Source organism: Ctenocephalides felis, unplaced genomic scaffold (genome assembly GCF_003426905.1).
Source record: "Ctenocephalides felis isolate EL2017-DRISC unplaced genomic scaffold, ASM342690v1 CF-g0.4_SCAFFOLD_01886, whole genome shotgun sequence".
Lineage (NCBI taxonomy): Eukaryota > Metazoa > Arthropoda > Insecta > Siphonaptera > Pulicidae > Ctenocephalides > Ctenocephalides felis.
Window position 1 is genome coordinate 134,039,070 of NW_020538040.1, and position 12,756 is coordinate 134,051,825.

The 12,756-nt window shown below is 30.2% G+C and overlaps 1 protein-coding gene across 1 annotated transcript in view; it reads left to right on the forward strand.

Annotated features, from left to right (window-relative positions):
* The window catches only part of LOC113375578 (trypsin-1-like), a gene marked incomplete in the record, with an annotated part of 382,748 nt that overhangs the window by 214,057 nt on the left and 155,935 nt on the right, over nucleotides 1–12,756 (forward strand).

A 12,756-nucleotide genomic window follows, 5' to 3' on the forward strand; every position in this document is an offset into this window, starting at 1 on the left:
TTTGTCAACATTCCTATGGGTTCCGTACCAATGCTTATGCGTTAGACAGCGACGCGGCGCTTACGCGCTTTATATTTTGTGCCTATGCAGTTAAAGCAGTACGATTGTTTTGAAAAAAAGTTCAGATCTTCCACAATATGTCAAAATAAATAATTTTTTTTTTTCAAAAAAAAAAAATTAAAAAATTTTTTTTTTTTTTAAAAATTTTTTTTTTCAAAAAAAAGTTATTTTTTGTCCAATTTATAGTTTCCCAAAAATCTTATTTTTTCAAAGTAATTTTTTTTTCAAAAATGTTAATCGTTTTTAAAAAAATTATAATTTTTGGTACAGGAAGTTCCAGCAATTTGCCTTAAGGCACGATGCCTTAATTGCCTTAAGACAGAATTCCACTTACAGCTAGTTTTCAACTGAATGGTAAATATTAGTATATGATATTGAAGAAACGTAGATGTGGGTACAGGACAACGTCTATCGGGTCATCTAGTATATATATATATATATATATACATATATATATATGTGTGTGTGTGTGTATGTATGTGTCTGTGTAACATCAGTTTTTGTTGCACTATATACAACCAGGTTATAATCCTGGTTTACTTATTACATCCAGTTCCGATCATTTGGTAGCAAGAAGTATTATATCATCATATATATTACTTCGAGTCTTATTGTATATACCAGAAATAGCATTTCTGACTTACAGCACTTCTTCGTTATGTAACTTGTATTTAGTGCTTTAAAAGCCAAAAGCGAAGTCATCAGTTTTAATACTACGTGCTCGTTGAATAGCATAACTTTCTGCACATATATATAAAGTTTGAAGTTTCAAAACAAAAAGTATATGCATGTCTTGTTTCGTGTTGCGACTGGCATTTTATTATAATTTTTATAATACGCATTATTTAACTAGATCAGTTTATATATCATAAAACTATTTGTATGTTGTTCTAATAAAAATAAAACTTACTGCATCTCGGACAGCTATCGCTAAATAGAAAATTGAATACGCCTCGGTCTGAAGGCTGAAAATAGAAATACATTGTTTCAGCTATTCTATTAGGATATATTTTTATACAAAATTCTGTTTTATATATAAACAAATTTAATTTTATATTACTATTTTCAAAATAAAGATTCTTAAATTTGGGTTAATTTTTGTAAACATTTGTACGATTTTTTAAAATTTACTCTCTTTAAAATTTTATACAAACCTTTTTCTTATTTACATCAACTTAATTTAATATTTTTGAATTTCAGAAAGAGAAGCTTGTTTTCGCCAAAAAATTCTATTTGCTAATTTTTTTCTGCTATTCAAATCATTAAAAATTCAGAATAATGTACCGCACCAAAATTTCAAAATTCTATGATAATTTTAAAAATTGCGAAATTCAATTTTTATTACTCAAGATAATTATTATATTCTATTGAAAGAGGGATCTAATTATCAATTCTAAATATCAACCTTATTGATTAAGGAGTGCAAGTTTTATCTAATTTTCTATATTATATATCATTCATCTAATTTATTAACAAAATTTATTGTTTTTTCTAATTATCTATCTTTCAACTATGTTATTGGTTTGAAAAAATGCAAGTTGTAACAACTTACTATTATATTATTCGTTGTTTACTATGAAATTGTAAATTAATTGGTTTGAGCGTTCTTGTTTACCTATAGTCTATAGGATAGGGCGGGGCATAAAGGTCCAATTTGACTTTAAGTAATGATACTGTCTAAACCAAATGAACTACATAACAAATAACACGTATCAAATAAATAACTATCATACTATGTTCAGTAAAATCCCAGTTAATTTCTAATTATAGAACTGTGTATTTTTACTATTGTTCTAAAATTTGTCACCTGTCTCTTTTTACTCCATAGGCAGGGTAAAATGGGACAGCCAGGGGGCAAACAGACCCAATGTCCAATTTAAAGAAATTTTACGGAATACTATCTATAATATTCAACCGATGCAAATTATAAATTTAATGGGTAAATTTTTGGCAAAAATAACACTGTGTACATAACCATGACTTGGTATTTCGTCAGAAATATTTTGTCAGCAGAGTTAAAATAACTATTCATTTAAATTATTTTTTACAAAATTGTTTTTTAACTGAATATACATTTTTATTTACTATTTAAATTGTTTACACCTTTGTCAGGGTAAAGGATCAGTTCGTGTTTTTTACCCCAACCGCATGTAGGCTAAGTTGAATTAACAATACATTTTACAAAACAATTTCATAACGTATACTTAAAAATTATATTAAGGTCTCGCATATTATACAATAGTGCTCACAACCAAAAAAAAGCTAACAAATAAAGAAAATACTGTTGTTATAGATTTTCAAATATTGCTGTTTATATCTTGATATCGACGTTGCTTGTTTTAAGGCGATGGCTGATTACGAATCTTATTCCCTCTAGTTTCAAATATTGTTGTTAAAAAAATTCCCAACTTTACTTGTTTTGGAGATATTGGTGGTGGACCTTTTTACCCATGGACCTTTAAGCCCGCCCTAGCCTATATTTTATAAATTCAAAAAAATATTAAAAAGATTACTTACCGCGACATCTTTGAAGGCGTTCAGCTCCTGTGCCCACAGATTGATGAGCAATGAAACAATGACGACGAGGATCATTTGAAATCGTCCGGACATTTGTACGGCAGAAGTGCACTAACCTCTGCCACTTGAAACCTGTAGGTTGGAGTCGATCGGTTCTGCGCCCGCACGATCGACATGCGACGTTCCACTAAACTAAACGCTTCGAAATATTTATCGCGACTTATTATTATTCATTGCGTATTACTGTGATGCCCGGGTACCTTATCGGGTCCTATGGCGTATAATTTACAAGTTGATAAGTTGTTTGTTAATAACTAATTGATATAAAATGAATCAGGTGCATTTGTTTATTTATTTATTTCATCAGAAACCAAATATTATTTCACGATCTTGTCAATTCGTAATAGATATTGAAAGTAATATTATTAACTTCCAGCTGTCTACAAAATATGAATTAATGAGCCGATTCTACCGCATGCCAGGCCAATATTATGGCAAGGCTATGTTATGAAGAACTTTTTATACTAATTTGTTCTAAATATTGTCAAAACCCATGTGGTTGCTGGTGCAGTCAGGCGTTTTTCTCATATAGAAGATATGAATTAAAGTATTAGTTATTCCAATTCTGATGATAAATTCTTCATACCTTTCATACGAAGGTTGTATACAGTGTGATTTTTGTAAAATGTTCTGTATTGCAAACAGAAGTTGTAAGAAACAAGTCTGTCGATGATAAATAAAAATATATCTACCAAAGAAGATTTAGTAGTAAGAGTTGATAAAGATTTTTGTGTATTATATTTAATATATATTCAGATTGTTATATTGAATTTTGTTGACAGATGACAAATTTTAGAAAAATAGCACAGAAACATATTTCTATAATATTGAATAAGCTAAGAATTTTTCGGAACATAGTTTGATAGTTGATTGTTTGGTATGTTAAATTTGTTGTGATGTAATTAGTTTGGTTTTCACGATATAATTACTCAACTTCAAAATGGACCTTTGTGCCCTGCCCTATTCTATCGTAATATTTAAATTTTGTTCTAGAGTATTATCTTATATATAAAAATGAATCACAAAATGTGTTGGTAAGCGCATAACTTAACAACACCTGGACCAATTTAGCCAATTCTTTTTTTAAAATGTTCGATGAAATCGAATGATGATTCTTACGGCGAAAAAAAATCGAATAATTGCCGGGAAAATCCTAAAAACAGCTATTTTCTTTTTCTCATACAAACGTTTTCTAACTAAAACATAGAATCGATTTGAGCTTTATTGCCATTATATAAAGTTCATATTAAATTACAAAATTCTACTTCTTTCACTCACTGTATACTCCTTCTAAACGATTATTCGGATTTTAATAAATCTTTCTGAAGTTTGTTAAGGAAATTTTCTAGGATGTATGTAATTATAAAGTACTGGGATGTATGTGCAGTATTGTAGAAATAAATGAAAAAAATGCAAAAAACGACATGTCATTGTTTGCATTGAAAACAAATGAAAATTATCATCCGCCAAAAATTTCAATTTACTTATGAGTCTAGACAATATTATAATATGTGTAATAAATTTATGATTATTAATAAGAAAAATGAAATGTCTACATTATTATTGCCAAAAAGCAGCTGAGATAAGGCAGAAATTAAAATAATATAAAATACAGTATATGTATGGCAGATTGAATGATACACATATGGACAGGATATGACAAATTAATTCTCTTAAAATATAAAATTAAGTATTAATCAGGGCCGGTCCTACCTTTAATGCGATGCATGCGAAAAACACGAGCGCACGCCTTAGGGGGCGCCAACACAGGATTTGGATGTTAAATTTTTAATATATAATTTCTTTGCATCTTTGACTAATCTCCCCAAAATTTTTGTTAAAATTCGTAAAAATTTCACTTTATAACAACAAATGGGAAAGTAATGATGAATACATTCAATTTGGCCCTCTCGCGATTTAGATTAGGAGAAGTTTAAGATGCAATTTTGGATATCCTAAATAATAAAAAATTAAATTATTTTAATTCAACATGAAGTACCAGTGTTATGTATGATTATGGTTATGCTATACCGTTTAAAAGAACTCAATTTCCAATATAGTGTGGGAATTGAAACTCATTTTATTTAAAGCAGTTCTACATTTAACATCGCTTATATTATAAATGTATATGCATTTTGACGTGAAGAGTAATTTGAAAAACAATAATTATTATTTTTTAGGTAAATGGTAAATATTAGTATATCATATTAAGGGGGTCTTCCTATGTGACGGCCTGTTTTTTAGGGATATTTTAGGATTTTTTTTCTACGACCAGTAAATATTTAGAGCTTCAAGTTTTTTATCATTTATTAACACATATTTGGACAGTATAAATATAAAATTTCAGCTAAAAATATTCAGTCAAACTAGAGTTACAGCGCTCTGAACACCCCCGCCTCGGAAAAAAGAGCTCCCACTTCCTCCACGATTCCGGCTGATCGGCTTATCAGAAAAAAAAAACGGCGTTTTAATTTGTAGGTTTAAAAGCACGGAATGACCTATAATCAAATGAATATAAAAAAATTGGATTTTTGATAGACATTTGAAATAAAAATTGCAAATTAAACGTTTTTTTTTCTGTGTTTTTTGCTATAAAAAAATTATTAAATTAAAATGTAAATTTCAAGTAATTTGGTCCAGCCGTTTCTGAAATACAATGGAGGAAAGTTTGAAAAACACAGTTTTGAGAAAAACGCGTTTAAAGTTTCAAGTCCGTTAAAAACTATTAAAATATCAACTTACTCTCAATCGGCGATGTCTGGTCAATCGGCTTGTTTAACGACATCACTTACGCGCCGCTCAGAACGTAAGATTCGCTTTTCATCCCGTTTCTCAACATACGCTTGGGCTTCACGACCAACAGGGCATCCCATAATCGACATAACTTTTAAAATACCTCGAAAACCTTCATTAAAGATAATAACTACTAAGTAGCTAGCAATTTCAACAATTTTGGGACCAGGATGAAGATGTTTAGGAGCGAAAGTCCAAATCAAAGAATTCAAAGATTCGTTATTGTTTTGTGTCTCTGCTCCTAAACAAATTTTGTATAAACGGATATATGAATAAAAGGGAGGCCGGGTATAAAGCCGACGGTACACAATAGGCCCGGCCTCTAACTGCCAACTCACCGCTCCGAACCGCTCTTTCTTTTACCTGCTGTGTCTTTAAAACGACTTCGAATTTTCTAAAATCGCTTTACTTTATTCTAGACATGTTAAGGGAGCAATTTATGAAAAGAAAACAGATTCTTTCAACCCATCACATAGGAAGACCCCCTTAAACAATTGTAGACATGAGTACAGATCAACGTTTGTCGAGTCATCTAGTATGTAATAAAACCCTTGCCTAGACACATTTTCTGCAATGTGGAAATTTTAATAATTAATAAATATAAGTGGAAAAAATAGTAAAATATGACTCTGAAAACAGAAAAATATTTTTGCACAAAATTCCAAATTTTTACACTAAGAAGCATGAAGTTATTTGTTGTCTAAGTTTATGATATATATTTATAAGTTGAATATTTAAGTGTTTATTCTACGAGTATATATAATATGTTTGTTCTTGGTGTTATAATCGGCTGAAAGGCTGAAAAGTTACAAATTGTTTTTGCTAAAAAATAATGCAACTCATATTTTAGGACTCAAGATTTTTTTTTTTTTGATTCAGTAATATGATGGACTTGATAAGGCTCTTGATTTTAAGCCTTTCCAATATACCTCAGCTGCAAACACACTTTATAGATTTTAGATTATATAAAATTCACGCAATTATATTAAAGTTAATATCATATTACACGGTCACACCTATTTCAGAACGTATGAAACTAAACGCCAGTTGATTAATTTTATTTGATGTAATGCTCAGTCTATCGGTTTCCTTATAAGTTGAAGAAAGGTTTCTCGACAGATTTCAATTCCTAGTCTAACACATGTATTTCAGAAATCAAACCTTTGAAATTCAAATCTAAGTTCTTATATGCTAATAAATTGAACATAATGCATGAAGTTAGTGCAAAACTAGTAGTGTATTGCAATGCGCACCTATTGTTAGCCAAATTTCTGAACTTCCAATTTAATAATTATGAAATGGAACGTGTAATATAGCAAATAGTATTTGCAACAAAATTCTATTATATATGATAGATTATACTTCATTAAAATTTCAAGTCATTATGCCACTATTGCTTCATTTTATTTCATATACATAATGCGCTCTTATATGCGGGTTCTAGCTTTTTTTTACTAAAGAAGCAATACGCGGTTAAATAGTTTTTATTGCAAAATCAAATTTATGCATTCATATTTAAAAATAATTGTATCAAAATGCAATAACTTCTACGTTAATGAAGTAATAAAAGTATAAAAACTTTGAATATCCAAATGTGCTAATTCAAACTAAATGTAATTTCTTTGTGGCAAGCTTTGCAGTGGGTAAACCATCCATATGTAGTAGTGCGACTTTCATTTATATCCCACATACTCCCACATTTATAATCAATTAGTTATTTTTTATACTAATTTTGTTTTAGAACTATTTTCATGGCTGAACGACGTTTGTCGAAGAAATAAAAAAAAACAGTGTTTTTATTAATTTTTATTTGAACTAATTTATTGCATATGAAATCACCGCGGAAAAACAACTGTAAGATACAGACTACTTACATTTTTAAATTTGTTTTTTAATTTTTTCTACATAAGTATTTGAATAAATATTTAAGTAATTTTTATGGCTTGATCTATAAAACATACTTAAGTCTAGATTTATATTAATTAATTAAAAATTTTGGAGAAAAGGATCTGTACTACATAGACGGATGAAAATAAATAATTAAATTATTTTAGACTATTATAATTAGTTTTTTGCCTTATGTCCTATAATATAAAATAATATAATATAATGACATTGATAAATGTAAACTAATAATTCTGAAACATAGCCATATAATATTTATAAATACATATATATTCATCGTTTTTTCCACGGAGTTTTTCGTACCAGTATTTTAATTTTAGTAGATCTATACAGTTGCATTTAATAAATATACTAATTTATTCCAAGGCAAAAAAATTGTCATTTTCTGACTTGCGACATAGTTTTTTCTCAGATTAATTTGTTGAATACAAATAATGTCATTTATCAGAGGCTTATACTAAATAATCCGTTATTTAAAAGTTCAAACATTGAGAATAGTGTTAACAATTTTTGTTTTAGATATCTAATTACATCACTAGAAAGCTTATAATATATTAGCTATATTACAGAAAAACACAACATATTTTCTATATCAGAAGTACAAACTTGCAAGTACTTTTACTTAAGTATGGAATCAATTCTTTGCTGTTGTAGAATGATATCAAGTTTAATTATGTGCTTTATCAGTACATACATCCATTCTAATGATATTAAGAACATAATAAATAATAATGGATTAATATAAAGCTTACGTTGTCTTCAACAAAAATGTGCAGATCACATAGAGTTTCTATTATAATGAATTATCTGAAAAAAATATTTCACTAATTAATAGCCATGTCTTTAAATCAGTATTAATTTAATATGTATATATATATATATATATTAATTATTATTATTATTATTATTATATTATAAACCTAAACGTATTGTCTTCTACCACATATTATTAACTTACCCTAAAAAGTTAATATACCATTAAGTGATAGATGAGATCAATCCTCGCAGAAACAACCATCTTTGGAGTTTTCTCGTATCCATTGCAAGTATCGTGTGACTCTCGTGTACACACCTGGATAACCAGGACGAGCACAACCATTGCCCCATGACACCACTCCAATCAATTCGTATTTCTTATCTTCTCGTTGAGCAGACAGGGGGCCACCACTGTCGCCCTGAAAATATTATTGAAAGGATATATAATATTACATATACGTTTTGTATTCATTATATGGCGCACAATATTATTAAGTTTGGGTCCTTTATGCTGCTAACAATTAAAATCCAGTCACCAATGTGGAAAATATTCAAATAAACAGACAAAGATTTTTTATATATTTATTTTATTTTTTTTACTTCTGGTATTCTTTAGGGGGAAGTTCCCAAGTGGCGGACACTTAAAGTTATTTATAAATAAATAAAAAAATATTTTACGAAATGTTTATTAAATTAAGATTTATGTTAGATAACAAAGTTAGAAATCAAACTAAATTATCAAAACCGCAATCTGTGCTAAAAAATAATTAATACTATCAATTAAACTTTGCTATCAAAAATATGATTTTAAACAATGGCACCTAGTACCGGACATTTCAAAATAACCTGCATTGATCACATATGTAGCCATCTCCACGCTCTGGAATGTCTGCACATGTGTTCTAGACAAATATTCTTATATATTGCAAAAAAAAAGTCACTATTCATCCAACCTTTTGGCTGCGCCGCACCGATGCTCTCAGCTAATGCATTCATAAGCTTTTCATTCTTTGACTAGGAAATACAAAAAATGTGGGTATGTAGTGACTGTTAGCACTCATACAGAATAAAATTAAATAATTGGAATAAATTACGTGAATTCTCACAAGAAATATCAATATGTTTACTGTCCGACACTGAGGGACGGCTTAGTGTCCGGTGCTAAGGGACAGACATTTTCGTTCATTTAATGGCACCTACTAAAATTGGTTAAAAGATCTAATGATATTGTACCATTTTACGGATGATAGTCAAGTACAACTTTTATCTTCGCATATCACTCAAATGTAAATGCATAAATATGCTAGAATTACTTCCATTGATATTTAGGTGACTCCGTGATTTTGCGCCTAAAACAGCAAAGGGTTGCTACCGCGGTGGCCGTGTGCGTCACAGTTGAGTCTTGGCGCGTGATCCTGCACCTGTGTGCCTCTCGCGCTACTTTTACTTGTATTTTGAAATGAAAAGATTTATACTCGCTTAAATAATACGTGTTAAATAGAGTGTTCGGTCTTTGGTGCCGTCCGGCGTTTCGGGACTTTCCTCTACATATAACTGTATAACTGAGTGTGATTGAAGTATTGAACTCAACTGGTTTGAACTCATACTGACTGTTATTGCATCATTCGCAAACTTAAATGACTTAAACAATGTTTTACGAGCTTTCGTTATTTGAGTTGAGACTTGGCCAAGGATATTTTGAACATACAATCTTGTAGCGTATGACTCATTAACAAACTGCGTTGTTTATATTCTGATCGTTATATAGTGGTTTATATTATTAACACACTATAGGCGGGCCCCGTAAAAATACTCATCAGACCAAACTGATATGTGTAGCGGGCAAATCGCTTGCTCGACACGAGTGCTCTTTCCGTCGCCTCGCATGAACACAACTGACTGTCACATTGAACATATTTTTTTATAACTCTTTAAAAAAAAAAAACCGTCTGGTTGGTTTGAACTATAAAAAAATTATTTAATTAATGCATAATTAAACATAAAACTAACAAAAACTAGTGGCGTATGGCATCGTGCCTTAAGGCAAATTGCTGAAACTTCCTGTACCATAACGAAATGTTCGAGGAATATTGAGTATTGAATGAAATATTTTTTTCCTAAAGCAATTGTTATGTCAATACAATCAGAATGTTTTTTAAATCATTCAATTCGGATGCTTATTTCTCTCAAAAACTGCCATTTTGTGTACACTTAGCTCCGTATCTTTGAAATGGCTGAACCTGCCTTTGCCAAAAACTAATCACCACTTCTTCCAATCATTACTAATTTAATGTTTTTTAGATCATTCAAATCGGATGCTCCGTTCTCTCAAAAACTCGATTTCTATTTTCTGCACTTTTTGCTCTGTATCTCCGTAACGGCTGGACCTGCGATTGCCAAAAACTAATGAGCACATCTCCCTATCAATAGGAATCAAATGTTTTTTGAACCATTCAAATCGGTTGATCCGTGCGCCCGAAAACGTGAACGAAAAAATGCGGCCACCAAAAACACACGCACACAAACAGACACATCCATTTTTTCTGAGGTATGCCAAAATGTTCAGAAACCTAAAAACCGTAGAAAAATGGAAAAAATTTCATTCGTGATTTTCCGCCCATTACTATATTATATATAGGTTAGTTATAACTAACCTACGGAGAGTTAAAAATTTAACGTACATTAGATATATAAACCACTTTTTACATACGTGAAATTTATGGAAAAAATCACCCCTCATGAAGAGGTGCTGGGACCCGAATAGCAAAAATAGCTGAACCACTTCAATTTAACTATTTGGTTTCAAAACAACGCAACTTTGACCTAAAAATGATTCAATAATTGGAGGATTGTCAAATTCTGACCACTCCACTTCTTCATTGTCATTATTTCCAGGATCTCTGGAAATAATCGGTAAAACTCTACGTCTTCTAGGATGAAAAAAATCTTCATCCACATACACTACCAAAATCAGTAATATCAGAATCACTTCCAATTTGTGATAAATTATTGGCGCAAACTTTACTATCGCTATCCGATGCCATTATTTCATTATTGCAAATAACAATGTAAAAAAACTATACAAATTGAACTATACAAATCTGACTAATAACTAATCTGACTATTTTATTGTTGTAAATTTTGCATATTTATCTACAAAACAAATTGCGAGTAGCTTGAATGAAAGAAACTTGAAGATAAAACATATTGTTTCTTATCCTTATTCTTATTCTAAAAGTCTTTCAATACGTAAATCAATTGAATCTAAAAAAAAGTATAATATCAGCTATTCTTTCAATATCATATGCAAACCGATCAGATAAAAGTATTTTGACTCGCTTAGTTAGTCTATTGAAAGCGTAATAATACCTTGCCCGCCGATAAGCAACAGTCCTCGCAGAGCGTAATTTTACGGGGCCCGCCTATAGTGTGTTAATTATACATATAGTGGCTAACATCACTAATTATACGTATCTCTCACAATTAATAAATCCTTTTCATTACAGAAAAAGACACAGCGCAGCATTTATTAAGGTTTAATCGGAGACACGTGCGTAAAGACAGTCTTTAGAGAACATAATTAATTTCAACTTTCCGAATGAGAAGCTGGAAAATCTGATGTACTAATTAAGTTTTATTGACTGTCCACATTCTGAATCAATTGATACCAAAATTGATATAAGTATGTATGTGTATGACTGCTTCACCGATTGCAGAAAATTAAAGTGGTATTTGATAAAACACACTAAAGACAGTTAGGCACGATGATCGTCTTGGCCACTTCGTGAATTAGCAAATAATTGCTAAATATTTCATCAACGTTTTATCCAAAAATCCTGAATCGATTTTGAAAATCCAAGGGTTATTTGAAAAATATTATTCAGAAATAGTGCTAATTGTTTTTTGGCGAAGATGACCCGAACTTTTCTTCACCATCATTTTTTGAATTCATTTGACGATTTTAATTACTCTTTGCATAATGGTATAGATCATGGTCTAATTCAGTTATTCTCAAAGTGATCCATTTGGACCCACACAACGAAAAAGGGAGTCCACTGTAGCAAATTTCAGCATCTGTTAATATCTATTGACTTATATGCTTTCGATAGTATAGTGTCATAGATGGAACTAAAATTAGAAACATAATATATTTTTTACAAAAATGGTAGTATTATTTGCCCCGTTACAGTTAATAAAGACAAACGTTTAAAAGACGGTTTAATAATTGTAGAACGGTACTAAATAGAAAAGGATGTTTCGCATTATTACCGATCTCCTAATAAATTAAAAGATTCGGTCGGGAGATACGCAATCGATTAAAGTTGTCACTAAACTTATTGCTTACTTTATTTTGTCATTCAAAATTCAATTTTATTCAAGTAAATGTTTAAACCTAGCATGTATATTTACTTAAAATTTAAATATGGGTACTCATGGTAAAGCGTAAGGGATACACGAAATAAAAGAGTTTAGGTACGAATGGTGTAAACATACATCCTAAAATATAGGCCTACGAAAAGTGGTTTGATTGTAAAAGTTCGTGAAAGTTTGGAATAATGGTCCGCGTGATTGAAATATATAGGGTGTAAAAATCAATATAAAATCGCATTGATTTAGTTTAATGAAAAGCGAAATCTTTGTTTGCTAATTGAGTTGCTACCACTT